This window comes from Schistocerca piceifrons, chromosome 11 (genome assembly GCF_021461385.2).
Source record: "Schistocerca piceifrons isolate TAMUIC-IGC-003096 chromosome 11, iqSchPice1.1, whole genome shotgun sequence".
Lineage (NCBI taxonomy): Eukaryota > Metazoa > Arthropoda > Insecta > Orthoptera > Acrididae > Schistocerca > Schistocerca piceifrons.
In genome coordinates, this window is record NC_060148.1 from 166,978,335 (window position 1) to 166,992,644 (window position 14,310).

At 45.5% G+C, this 14,310-nt stretch overlaps 1 long non-coding RNA gene across 2 annotated transcripts in view; it reads left to right on the top strand.

Moving 5' to 3' along the window:
• The window catches only part of LOC124720296, a 119,330-nt gene that overhangs the window by 29,507 nt on the left and 75,513 nt on the right, over positions 1–14,310 (top strand). For both annotated transcript variants that reach the window (XR_007006120.1, XR_007006119.1), the window contains exon 3: positions 9,687–9,734. This is a non-coding gene — a long non-coding RNA (uncharacterized LOC124720296). The remainder of the gene's footprint in view (positions 1–9,686; positions 9,735–14,310) is intronic.

Consider the following 14,310-nt stretch of genomic DNA (forward strand, 5'->3'; position numbering starts at 1 on the left):
ACTGTTTCCAGACAGCTGATTTGTACATGAAGAATGTGTGTAAGAATATGTAAACTCAGTTTAAAAAAAGAAAAAAAATGCAAATCTTCTATGAAGAATTGCTTTAGTAAATGTTGATACCGTACCTGCAGCTTAGTATGCGTAGACTAGATATACTCTTTGCACAGCACAGGGTTTACACATGAACAATGGGTGTAACAACATACAAAAGGCAGACCATAAAGTCTATCGAACAAGGTTATGCAGTGGTTAGCACACTGGACTCACATTTGAAAGAACGGCGATTCAAACCTGCATCCAGCCATCCTGATTTGGGTTTTCCATGATTTCCCTAAATCACTTCAGCCGAATACCAGGATGGTTTCTTTGAAAGGGAACGGCCAACTCCCTTTCCCATGCTTCCCTAATCTGATGGGACCGATGACCATACTGTTTGGTCCCTTTCCCCAAATCAACTAACCATGCAGTCTATTTGAATGATGCGGCATATTCCAAGCCAATAATTTCATAAAATTTTTACTGAAAGATTGTTAGTATTGTAAATTAGGGAAACCTGATATGAAATCTGATACGCATTGTCAGTGCACATTTTTTCTTAATGTTCAGTGCAAAATAATTGTCTTCCCGGTGTTGTGTTGGTGTTAATGGTCATACAGTGCATAATCCACCTTCATTATGCATTTACATCTGTAAGACATATCTACAGACTTCGTACACATTGAAATTCTGGCACCACAGTAAGGTATTATAGGATAAAAAAAAGGTGCAATCCACTGTTATGGTGATGTATCATGTAGTAATTTGTTTCTGGCTGCAGCAGAAATGCAGAACACTGGCAGGATGATCCAAATGATTTTCTTGTCCTGCCTAGCTATGTTAAAGACATGGGAATTTAAATGTGTACCAGGGCTGCACACATGTATCTGCACACAAACAAAAGCTAATTATGTAACTCAATTTTTTTAGGTGATGATTAAAAATTTATTGGTACCCCTCATATATTTTACCTTTAGATCTATGTTGTGTGGTAGCTATTAAGGCAGTTTTGAAGCTAGAACTATGAAAATTGGTATTTGGTTTCCTGGTCAGCATCTATACAAATTCAACTCTAAGGAGGTGAAGGTGTGGGTGAAAGTTTTTCTTTTTAAATAAATCATTGTTAAAGAACTCATAAAGCTTTTTTAGAGCTACATCAATAAAAATTGGTACTTGACTTCTCATTTAAAAATAAAAAAAGTGTTTCAGTGTTTTTGGAAATTCAACCCCAAAGAGCTGCACGCATGTATCTGCAAACAAGGTTTTTTTGAGGTGATGATTAAAAGTTTATGGCTACCCGTTATATATCTTTACATTTAGATCTATGATGTGTAATTGGAGTCACCTGGCAAAAGCTCTTTTCACCTCTTGGGGTAGCATCACACAACCACAAAACCTTGTCTGTATTGCATCCCATGCACTTTCACCATATGTAATACAGGCAATCCAGCTATTGGAATATAAGAGGGGCATCCAGAATGTAAGTTTCCCAATGTTGAATCCTTTAAAGTAGATGTATTTAGCTGGGAAAATTGTGCATGTGCGACAGATTTATGAGAATCAATTGCCAGACGGACAGGTCCCACCTGGTGCCAGTACCATGGCAGGAGTGCCTCAAAATGGTGTGTCTTATTCGTTCTATTGCCATCTGTGGGGTTCAGTCAGTGATAAAGTTCCTTAATGCACGAAACATAGTGCACATCAAAATTCATCATCAGCTCTGTCAGGTGTGTGACCAAACAGATGGTGCATCACTGACGTAGTCTTTTTTTCGAAGGTCATCAAAGTGTCCATGATGAAGAGCTCAGTGGGCGACCATCCCTTGTCGGTGATCACCTGACTGAGCCGGTGCAGCAGCACATCCTGGAGAACCATTGCTTGGCTATTATGGAGATCAGCAGCCATTTTCCACAGATATCATGATCTTCAATGCATCAAATTGTCACAAAGCACCTGCTGTTCAAAAAATTGTGTTCCAGGTGGGTGCCAAAAAACACGACACGTGAGTACAAAATGTAACGCTTTGGAGCAGTACTGACATTTCTGGAGTGGTACCATGATGATGGCAGTGAGTTCCTCAACAAGACATCGTGGGCAATGACACGTGAATTTCTCACTTGACCCTGGAAACCAAACAGCAGTCAATGCATTGGCGTTACAGTGGGTCTCTGGTCAAGACAACTCAGACTGACTGTGTTGGTGCAGAAAGTGATGTGCATGGTGTTCTGCTCATTGACTTCCTGTCCAGAGGTGAAACAGTGAATGCTGACCATTATTGCGTAACAGTGTGGAAACTGCAACGTGCCATTCAGAACGAGAGGTGTGGAATGCTTACTGCAGGTGTTGTGCTGCTGCATGACAATGCTCATCTCGCATATAGCTTGGTGCACAGCAACTGTTTTGCAGAAGTTCAGCTGGGAGCTGTTTGATCATCCAGCATACAGTCCTGACCTTACACCCAGCGATTTGAATCTATTCTTGTACCTCAGGAAACTCCTGTCCTGTGGTCAGCGTTTTGACTACAATGAAGAGGTGAAGACAATTGAGACATGCTGGGACCATTGTAGCCTTTAAAAATGGCAAAATGTGAAATGCATAATAAATGAATAAATACTGTGGTCAAGACATATAAAAGTGTCTCGAGCACAATCAGTGGCTGCACCATGTCGTAGTGCAGTATCCAATTTATTGCATCAGAAGATAAAAAGGAATTGCAAGATTATTTGGGTAAGATACATGCATGTTGAAAAAAGTGGTAATGGTCCCCAAACAATGAAAACATATTTGATCCTCCAGAAAAGCACTAAAATATTCAGTTAAATTTTGGTTACACAATAAATAACACAAATTTCAAAGTTGTACATTCAACAAAATTCCCAGGGCTTACAGTTACAAAAATCTTGAATTCTATAGGAAATTTTGTGGGGAAGGTGAGTTGAAGACTGCTTTATTTGCAGAGTACTTATTGTTAGAAGGTTCAGCAAATCTACTGAAGAGACTGGCTACATTACAGTTGTCCATCTTCTTCTGGAGTACTGCTGCAAGGTGTAGTATCCTACCAGGTATGGTTGACAGGGCCTCAAAAATGGCCAGGAAAGGTCAGACCGTTTGTGTTATTGCAAAATAGGAGAGAGTGTGTCATGGATGTGATAAAGTAGTTGGGGTTAGTGCATAAACAAATTCTCTTGAACACTTCCAAAGTAAAATTATGTAAGCATTGACGTGCAGCTTTGCCACCACATTGGTTACTGAGATGTTAGACCAGATGGGGCAAAACCCGAACTGTCAAGAGGGAAATGTCCATTTAGCTGACAAAGAAAGCTTTTGGGATTATATCAGAGACAGCAAAAAGATGTGTGCTGTTGAATGACAGCATAGATTGACCATTTTTCATCATGTTACCCTGTTGCAGCAGTACGAAGATGGACAACTGTAATGTAGCCAGTCTCTTCAGTAGATTTGCTGAACCTTCTAACAATAAGTACTCTGCCAATAAAGCACAGTCTTCACCTCACTTTCCCCACAAAATTTCCTATAGAATTCAAGATTTTTGTAACTGTAAGCACTGGGAATTTTGTTGAATGTACAACTTTGAAATTTGTGTTATTTATTGCGTAACCAAAATTTAACTGAATATTTTAGTGCTTTTTGTTATATAGCTAGGGAAGGCCGAAATGCACGCTATAAGCGCACGCAGGATGGCGTGAGGTCTGAAACACGATACGTAATGAATGCTATAAAGAAAAGTACGTAGCTGCTGGAATACTTAACTTTAATCCATCATTTGTATACATCGTTCTTGATGAGACATGCTTCATACGATAACTATCAATTGCTGTGGCCCCTTGCTAGGTCGTAGCCATTGACTTAGCTGAAGGCTATTCTAACTATCTTCTCTGCAAATAAACGAGGCTTCGTCAGTGTTGCATTGCTAGCTAAGTCGTCCGTACAACTGGGGCGAGTGCTAGTACGTCTCTCGAGACCTGCCGTGTGGTGGCGCTCGGTCTGCGATCACTGACAGTGGCGACACACGGGTCCGACATGTACTAATGGACCGTGGCCGATTTAAAGCTACCACCTAGCAAGTGTGGTGTCTGGCGGTGACACCACATTCCTCCCCCGCAAATTGGCGAACGGTCGTGTTATAAGGCTTCCGCCCGCTGTGGGGAGGACCCCATGTTGGCGTATGCGATGAGGTGGGGAGCCTAACAACAGGCGAGGCTGTGCCACCCGCACCCGGCCATTCGGTCCGAGGGGAGCTAGGAAACGCCTGAAAACCTAGTACAGGGTGCACGCCAACATGCGGTGTATGCGCCTGTAAAGAGACAGGAGGGGCCGAAGGGTCGACCTCCATTGCGTCGGGGTACCCGACGCGCGAAGATGCCATGTGGTCCGGAGTGGGCAAGAGTTACATGGCGGAGGACTGCTGGTCACGGGAAGCGATCGGCGGCGCATGACCCAGGGAGGCGCTTGGCAGCTGCAGCGACGCGTCCACTGCGGGCGGCGGCACGTCGCCATGGGGCAAAATGGAAGGCAGTGTCGGTAACACCTGGGGATGAGGCGAGCCAGTAGATGGGTCCCCAGGGCGCTGACCGGACAGCACCGTTGCTGAAAGCAGACGGGGAGCGGCGGAACCCGTGCGACGACAGAGGCGCAGCTGATTGAGATGCCGACGCACCTCACCAGAGGCCCCCAAAACCAAATACATCGCGCGGCCGAGGCAGCGAAGAATGCGCCCTGCGAGCCAACGCCATGAACCGCGATAGTTGCGATAGTATACAACGTCGCCAGGAGCAAAAGCAGGAGTCTGCCACTTCACAGGAACCTGATGCGGCGGATGCAGCAAAGACATCAAGGTTCGATGAGGATGACCGTGGAGCAACTCAGCCAGCGAGCGACCGTCTCGGGGCTGAGAGCAATACGAAGACAAAAAGAGCAACAACGTGTCCTCCCGAGAATGCGACTCTTTCAGCTTCAACATCTGTGACTTGAAAGTCCGGACCAATCGTTCAGTGGCACCGTTTGACGGAGGCGAAAACGGCGCGGATGTCAGATGTTGAATACCATTAGCCTTGCAGAATGACTGAAATTCTGCGGACATAAATTGTGGGCCATTGGCGGAAACAATAGTCTGTGGAAGACCTTCAATGCAAAAGATAGCAGATAACGCTTGGATGGTGGCAGATGACGTCGTGGAAGACATCCGGACAACAAAAGGAAAATTACTGAAAGAATCGATCACAACCAACCATCGAGCATTCCAGAATGGACCAGCAAAATCGATGTGCAAGCGTTGCCAAGGGGAAGTAGCTTTTGGCCATGCAAAGAATTTCCGCGACGGTGCGGATTGTCGTTCGGCACACGCCATGCAAGAAGAGCACATATTCGTAATCGCAGCATCGTTTCTGAACCAAGTACAGTGCTGACGAGCAAGTTGTTTCGTTCGCACTATACCCCAATGTCCTTGGTGAAGAAGCCGTAAGACAGCGGACTGTAACGAACGTGGGACCACGACTCTGGACTGATCATTATCAGAACGCAACAACAAAACACCACGTCGAACAAAAAGTCTCTCCTTGTGAGCAAAAAATCGGCGAACCAACGGATCCTCGATCCGAGACTTTGACACAGGCCATTGCGTAGCAACAAAACGCAAAACGGTAGCAAGGACAGGGTCAGCAGCTGTGGCTGTAGCTGCACGACGAAAATCAATCGGAAACGATTCGACCACGTCATCGGTTTCCGCATCAATGAACATGCAAGCAAGTTAGGAAGAATCAAATGCTCTATCCTCAGCAACAGGCAAACGGGACAACACATCGGCGTTTCCGTCCTTAGCAGTGGACCGATACAAGATATCGTAGCGGTACTGCGAGAGGAAAATAGACCAGCGAATGAATTTCTGCCCTGTACGTGGAGGTACAGGCTTGTTCGGATGAGAAAGCGATGTCAAAGGTTTGTGGTCCGTGTTGATGGTAAAGTGACGACCATACAAGAAATCATGAAACTTTGTAACACCAAACACGAGAGCCAAAGCTTCTTTCTCGATTTGTGAATAATTTCTTTGCACTGACGAGAGCAATTTGGACGCAAAGGCAATAGGGCGATCATGCGAGCCATCTTTGTGCGCAAGCACAGCACCGATCCCGAAATCCGATGTATCTACCATCAACAAAAGGGGTTTCTGGGGATCAAATGGCATAAGGCAAGTATTAGAAAGCAACGCCGATTTCAACTGGCGAAAGGCGCGTTCGCATTCCGTCGACCAGACGAACGGAACACCTTTACGGCGTAAGCGATGAAGCGGAGCTGAAATGGAAGAGGCATTGCGCACAGTCACTCACACCTTGTGATTCCAAATCATGTAAGGTGTGGGGAACATTGCGCGCTCTGAAAAATTTCGGGTGCGCGTTCACTTTCAGTTCCAAATGTGCTTCATAGTTCTTAGCGCAACCAAGGCCCGGTGCAAAAATGTCTGCAAATTCTTCACATAGACGAGGAACACTGGCTGAAGGCACAGTGTGGTTCACTGAGAGGACCTGATTTACGATAGACAAGTTAAAGAACTGAAATAAATGTAAACCAAACAAGTTCACTGCAGAAGAAGAACGAAGGACGTAAAATGACACAAGTTTTGTTTGTCCCTTGTATGTTTGCAAGAAGGCTGCACTGTCCTAACATAGGGATCGTGTGACCTGAATATGTAGTTAGCTTAACATATGTGGCACGCAACGGAGGTTTACCCAGTTGTTTGTACGTGTCTTTATTGATCAATGAAACTGCAGCTCTGGTATCGAGCTGGAATGGGATCACGTTGCCATTAATGTCCAAGTCTACAAAAAGTTTATTGTCCTGCGGACGACAAGAGCGACTGTTTTGTGCAACGTGAACAGACACTGGAACAGAATCACTTGCAACTTGACGTGATTTCCATCGATGTCGACGCACACTTTTTGTGGGACGAACACAGTCATCGTTAGAGAGAGTGGCACTGGGCGGAGTGGAATGAACTACATGGATGTCCATGGGCGAAGGTTCACGAGCCTGAGTATTCTTGGTTCGATTCCGGCGCGAAGCAAAGGGCCTGGAATGGTTTTTGGTGTCCGATCTGAGCTTTTTCTGGCAAACACTTTGAACATGTCCTTTTTTATTACAGAAAAAGCAAAGAGCTTGGCGTGACGGGCAATTCTCACGCGAATGTCTAGTTGCACACCGCGGGCATGATTTCACTGCATTTGCATGCTTGCGTGGCACCCGTGTTTGAGAGCGCGGCGGCAGCTGCGCGGACGGGCGCGAGGGCTGTTTATCGTTCCGTGCAGCGCGCCCGGCGGGCCGGTTAATGTGACACACGGCTGGTGAAGTTTCAAATGATTCCTGAGCAAAGTCAAGTGTGTCTTGCCTATCGAATATGTCTATCACTTGTTGAAGGGAGGGATTAACTAGTTTCAAAATCTGTTCCCGTATACGAACATCAGAAACGTTCTGTGCAATTGCATCACGTACCGTTGTATCTGAATAAGGGAGTCCACATTCACACTCAAAAGCACAATCCCTAGTAAGGCCTTGCAAAGTTGCAATCCACTCCCGATTAGTTTGACCGGCCGTACGTTTTGTACGAAAGAACGTATACCGTTTTGCAACTACATTGACTGATTCCTTGAAATATGCATCTAATGCAGACAAAATTTCTTCGTAGGACAGAGTTGCTACGTCGCGTCGGGGAAACAATTTCACTATCACACGGTATGTTTGCACCCCTACACACGCCAATAAATGAGGCTGCCGCTCGTTACCTTGAATTCTGTAGGCGGCAAGATGGAATCCAAATTGGCGTGACCACTCCGTCCAGGTTTCCATTGCCGGGTCAAATGGCCGGAACGGGGGTACAACAGCATGTTGTGGCTGTGGTAGCGGTGAAGCGGCAGCTGCCGTATCGTTTTGCATTACACGTTGACCCTGAACGAGCTGTCCAAAGGCATCCAATAACGCCTGCGTCTGCTGATTCTGCAAGCGATAAAATTCGGACAGTACATCTGGAGATTGTGGCGAAGCCATGACACAAGCAAATTAATACAAAGAGAAAGAAGACAGTATTGAGCCTCGTTGCCGTTTGAGACTCGTCGCCAAATATGTAGTGTCGGCAGACTTGCCAACACTACGCACACTAATTGAAAGAGGCGGCCAAGATGCACGCGCTAACTCACACAGGAGGGTGTTAGGTCTGAAACAGGATACGTAATGAATGCTATCAAGAAAAGTACGTAGCCTCTGGAATACTTAACTTTAATCCATCATTTGTATACATCGTTGTTGATGAGACATGCTTCATACGATAACTATCAATTGCTATGGCGCCTTGCTAGGTCGTAGCCATTGACTTAGCTGAAGGCTATTCTAACTATCTTCTCTGCAAATAAACGAGGCTTCGTCAGTGTTGTATTGGTAGCTAAGTCGCCCGTACAACTGGGGCGAGTGCTAGTACGTCTCTTGAGACCTGCCGTGTGGTGGCGCTCGATCTGCGATCACTGACAGTGGCGACACGCGGGTCCGACATGTACTAATGGACCGCGGCCGATTTAAAGCTACCACCTAGCAAGTGTGGTGTCTGGCGGTGACATCACACTTTTCATCAACAGTGACAGGTACCATTTATTTGTAAATACTTGAGCAATTTTTTATCTCTCAGTTTCTTCCCCTTCAGTCAAATGTGTCTTCCAGTATGATGGTACATCACTGTGCACTGAGTTTAGAAGTTCCTGACCTCTTAGATGAAATATTTCCACCAAGTGGATACTACAATGTCCACAATAACACCTCTGTTTTTCAGGTTATGTGGAACACACAGTGTATGCCTCACATCTACATGACTTTGGTTATCTCTGCAGAAGAATTATGGATGCAATGGCCTTTATGCATAATTCTTCTGTGGAGAGAACCAAAGTCATGTACATGTGAGGCAAGCAATGACCTCATTAACCATGGACCTTGCTGTTAGTAGGGAGGCTTGCGTGCCTCAGCCATACCGTAGGTGCAACCACAATGAAGGGGTATCTGTTGAGAGGCCAGACAAACGTGTGATTCCTGAAGAGGGGCAGCAACCTTTTCAGTAGTTCCAGGGTAACAGTCTGGGTGATTGACTGATCTGGCCATGTAACATTAACCAAAATGGCCGTGCTGTGCTGGTACTGCAGATGGCTGAAAGCAAGGGAAAACTACAGCTGTAACTTTTCCCGAGGGCATGCAGCTTTACTGTATGGCCTCTATCACCCCAGACATGCTGGATGGATTATGAAAGGCTCTTATGTGGAAGTGCACTAATTTTTTCTACAAAATTTTCGAGTTAATTTACATGAGGCAGAAAACTGGAAGTATGTATATCTTATATTTTTTAAATTTCATTTGTAAGTCTGGGAGATTTCATGTGGACACCTGGTACATATAATACTATACATTTCGTTATTACATCTACATCTACACTCCACAAGCCACCTTATGATGGTAGCAGAGGGTACTTTGTGTACCACTGTCACTCCAACTCCCCATCCACCCTGCCACCCCCCCCCACCCCCACCCCACCCCGCCATACACACACATTTTTCTTAATATCTCAAAAACCCATGCAATAAATAAATAAATTGTTCTTGTTGCAGAATCCTGTGACAGCAGTGTTGGTTCCACTTGCACCCAAGAAAGAACCGGTAAGTATGTACATATGTGGGAACTCTGCCATGCTCTGCACTTCATATATTGTATATATATCGTACACCACACACACACACACACACACACACACACACACACACACACACACACTTACTTTCACTGCGTAAGGTTTCTCTCCTAAGAGTCTTCAGGCACATCTTCTCTTGTGTTCAGTGAGATACGAAGTTTCTAAAATAACAGAATAGACCATTAGCTATTAACTCAGTATAGTTTTATGTCTACTTCACCACATATTCCTATAGATTTGTCTCCTCTCCGTATGAGTTTTCTTATTTTCTCTCCATTGCTAATAGCTGTGCTATCAATGGGATGCTTAACTCTATCTTCTTTCCTTCCTTCCTCCTTACCCTGTCAGCAAGGAATTCCTTACCTTAATCTTGAAGCAAGTTTTGTACCTTTTCCTTTGTCTCTTCATTTGGGGGGGGGGGTTAGGGAGGGATAAGGAAAGGACTGTAAGGAGGATGAGGCAGGTATTCCCAGCCCACTCTGCCACAGTTCCCAGCATGTGCTGCATGAGGTCGAATATTGTCTTGAAGGAGCAGCATACCTTTCGTGTGTCGTTGTGGGTATTTATTCTTCAGCACAGGGTTGATTTCATTCTCAGTTGTACTTGAGTGGAATAGGCTGTTGGTAAAGTTTCTCTTAAAAATCCTGCACATGGGCTCACCACAAGATGATTAGTATGGCCTCATCAGCTGATGATTGCATTTTGAATTTCATACAAATAGATGATTCAGGATGTTTCCAAAATGTGTGTTAACACTTTGGAGTGATGTAGCCATATTTGATCACACACTAAAATTTTGTTAAAAAGTGCATCACCTACACTATTCAAAGGATTTTTGCAAACACAAAATTTCTGTTCTGAGTGATGAATGGCAAGCTGTCTTGGAACCAACCTTGTGCAAGTTTTATGGTAGTTCAGTTTGTTTTGGATGATGCAATTAGTTGTATCAAAACATAACCAACATTTTTTTTAGAAGTTTAGTCAACTGTATGTTAAATATCTTAATATGAGTGTGTAATGTCGAGGTTGCTACTGTCACCAGACACTAGGACCAGTGCTCATCATTTGTGCAATTGTGATCATTTTGAAAGCTTTTTCACCCACACATATAACCTGGCTGGTTCTTGAAACTACTAGCGAGCGAGGTGGTGCAGTGGTTAGCACACTGGACTCGCATTCAGGAGGACGACAGTTCAAACTTGTCTCCGGCCACCCTGATTTAGGTTTTCCGTGATTTCCCTAAATCGTTCCAGGTAAATACCAGGATGGTTCCTTTGAAAGGGCATGGCCGATTTCCTTCCCCATCCTTCCCTAATCCGAGCTTGTGCTCTGTCTCTAATGGCCTCGTTGTCGACAGCACGTCAAACACTACTCTCCTCCTCCTCCTCCTCCTCCTCTTCCTCCTCTTGAAACTACTGTCAACTTGCTTGTTCGAGGGAAAGAGATTTTCTGACTCTTATTCACTTTGTGGAAGTAAAAATATCTGTTCTTCAAAAGTACTTTGCCTGAATAGACATGCAGTCATAATCAAGACCTTACAATGTATGTTTACATAAATATTAATCAGAGAAATGACTAACACTCTTCACAAGACTGCTAACTGATGCTTACAAAAGCTTCATTTCACTGGATTAGTCATTGCCATCAGTGTATATGTGCAGCTTCCCCAGGATCCAAAAACCTGCTTGTGTCATATAGGACAGCACTGCATTACTTACCCTCTGAGGTAGTCAATATTTGCTGACACTTTTTCCATGCTTGTGACAGTTGAAAAATTCTAAGTAGGGGCTGGCAATGTTCCACATTGACAAAAACCCTGCCAAGATTGTACGCCTTGGAGAAAGTCAGATGCTTGGCTTGGGTTGATGTGTGTGGTCCATGAGAACTAAAACTTCATAGCCATAAAAACTGATGTGTATTCATTTATATCCATAATAGTTAATTTAATTCTAATAATTACTCACAATATTCTGTCAAAACCAATATGAAGTGCATGATTGTTTGTTAATTATTATCACATTTCACATATCCCAATAGCAATATATTGCTATGATGTGGAATGAAACAGTTCTACATGTATAATACAGTCTCCCACTGAAAAATATGGCACCATACTCACTACTTACATGATTGCTTTAAGCTAGTTTTTTTTTTACATACCATGGTTTAATGATTTATACTTAGCTCTCTCCCCTGCCCCCCTCCTCAACACACGAGGGTGCATGCACACGCACGCAAGTAAACGTGCACGCAACCCCCCGCCCCCCCTCCCCCCCCCCACACACACACACATTGTATTATTATTGCAAATTCAGTAATTCCTCTGTGGAAGAGGAGTAGTAGTTAAGTTGATATATATTAAGTGTTTTAGTTACATTGTGCCACCTGCATATATACATTTAATGGCTCTATTGTGATTGTGATATCTCCAAACATCGTGTCAGTACATCACACTAACAATGACAAGCATATCCACCTTATATTACTGACAGATGCAGCTAAGACAGCTTTCCACTACTACTCTTTTTTGCTGACGGGCAGAATTACTACAATATGGTTACCTGACATTGTCAGCAGAAGAATGATATCTGCATTTGAATAACATAATCTTTTTACTAGAGAAGTTTATTTGCCCGGATTACAATATATATAACTAGTTTCAGCAAGTTAAAGTGTCATCTTCAGATCTGAAAAAGTTATTGTATTAAAACGATTCACGTTGTCCATCGCACTTCACATTGTGTAACTGATTGGGCACCACCCATGCTGCCTGAGTTGTTGTTCTGCCGGCAGAGGGCGCTGCCAAATTCTCGCGTGTCCTCTGGTGGATGGGACTTTACTTGCAGCAACTACTGTCCTTGACGCGCCGTGCTGATGTGCGCCTCCCGCGATCTTTCTGGTGGCTACTGCACTCTGCCTCCTTCGGAGGGTGAAGCCACGGTGATCCACTGCGTCGGAAGGTGGAGCGTCGTGCAGTAGCAATGACCTCCATGTCCATTGGAATGCTGGGGTCGGCGGGGGATCTGCCAACCCTCGAGCCAGAACCTTCGAATACGGTTGGAAGTGATCCACACGAAGAGGCCCCCGTCGTCCCACTACCGGAGCCCAGGACAGAACGGGTGACAAGCTGTTGAACTCTAGATCTCGTTCCACCTTGGGAGGGGCAATACCCAGTGGCAGGGATGACGGAAGGCACGACCACAGGCGAACCAGCCTCCTGAGAAACCGGGCCTGCGAGGGGGGCCGGCTCTCACTGAGGCATCTCTAATGACAGCAATGCCGGTGCTGGAGCTACTGGAGGCCGCCAAGGCTGAGAACCATCGCAGTGTGGTAGAGTCACAGGTGGGAGGGGCAGTAGCGTCCCCTGAGAAAACAACATAGGTGCCAGCAATGGGGAAGCCGGCAACTGAGGGGTTGGAGGGTGGGTGCCCAAACGTGGACATAGCTGATTTTGGTGACAACGAACCTCGCGGTCCCCCACCTTCAAGGTATAGAGCCAGCAGCCATAGCGACACAGGACCACCACCGGTATCCAACGTGGATTGTGACCAAACCCACGTTCCCAGACCGACATACTTGATGGAAAGCCGGGTATCCTGTTTTGCGAAGACTGGTGAGGACCAGGCTGGAGTCCTAGGTTGGTGCCCGTGGAGGAGCTCTGCGGAGCTGCGTTCTCCCATCGGTGTGGTCTGGTATGCCGTCGGGAAAAACGTCAACGCCTCCTCCACAGGAAATTCGTGCACATACTTTTTCATCTGCGTCTTAAATGTGCGCAACATGCGCTCGGCTTCCCCATTTGATTGTTGATGAAAGGGGGGAGAGCAAATGTGCCGAATACCGAAGCGCCTACAAAAATCCTGGAAGGTCTGCGAAATAAACTGAGGTCCATTCTGCGATACCAGGGTGTCTGGCAGACCTTCCACAGAAAAGATTTTTGCGAGTGCCTGGATTGCAACTTCTGAAGTGGTTGAGGAGTAGCGAACCACATATGGGAATCAGGAATAAGCATCAATGACAATGAGCCAAAAGCCATTGAGAAACGGGCCCGCAAAATCTATGTGAACACGTTCCCATGCCAGGGTTGCAGGCAGCCATGAAGAGAACGCTGACCTGGGAGACGCCTGTTGGCTCGCACACTGGGAACAGGCAGCCACCAAGTGCTCAATTTCTCTGTCAATACAGGGCCAGTACACAGGTCTTCCAGCCAAGGTTTTAGTACGGGAAACACCCCAGTGCCCCTCATGTAATAACATGAGGACCTCCCTTTGCAAACTTGCAGGAACAAGCACGTGAGGAGCTGTATCATCAGTAGCCAGAAGGAGAACTCCTTCCAAGACTGAGAGGCAGTCTCATAGAACAAAATAATTACGAAGAGGGTCCGATGCCCAGCCTGGCGGTCGGGACGACCACCCCTGCTGAATGAGGTGAACTACTTGCCGGAGAATCGGGTCTGCTGCCGTTTCCCTGCCGATTCTAGAACTAGTGATTGGGAAGCCATCAACCACTTGGCGGGACGCCACATCCAAATGAAAACACATAACCTC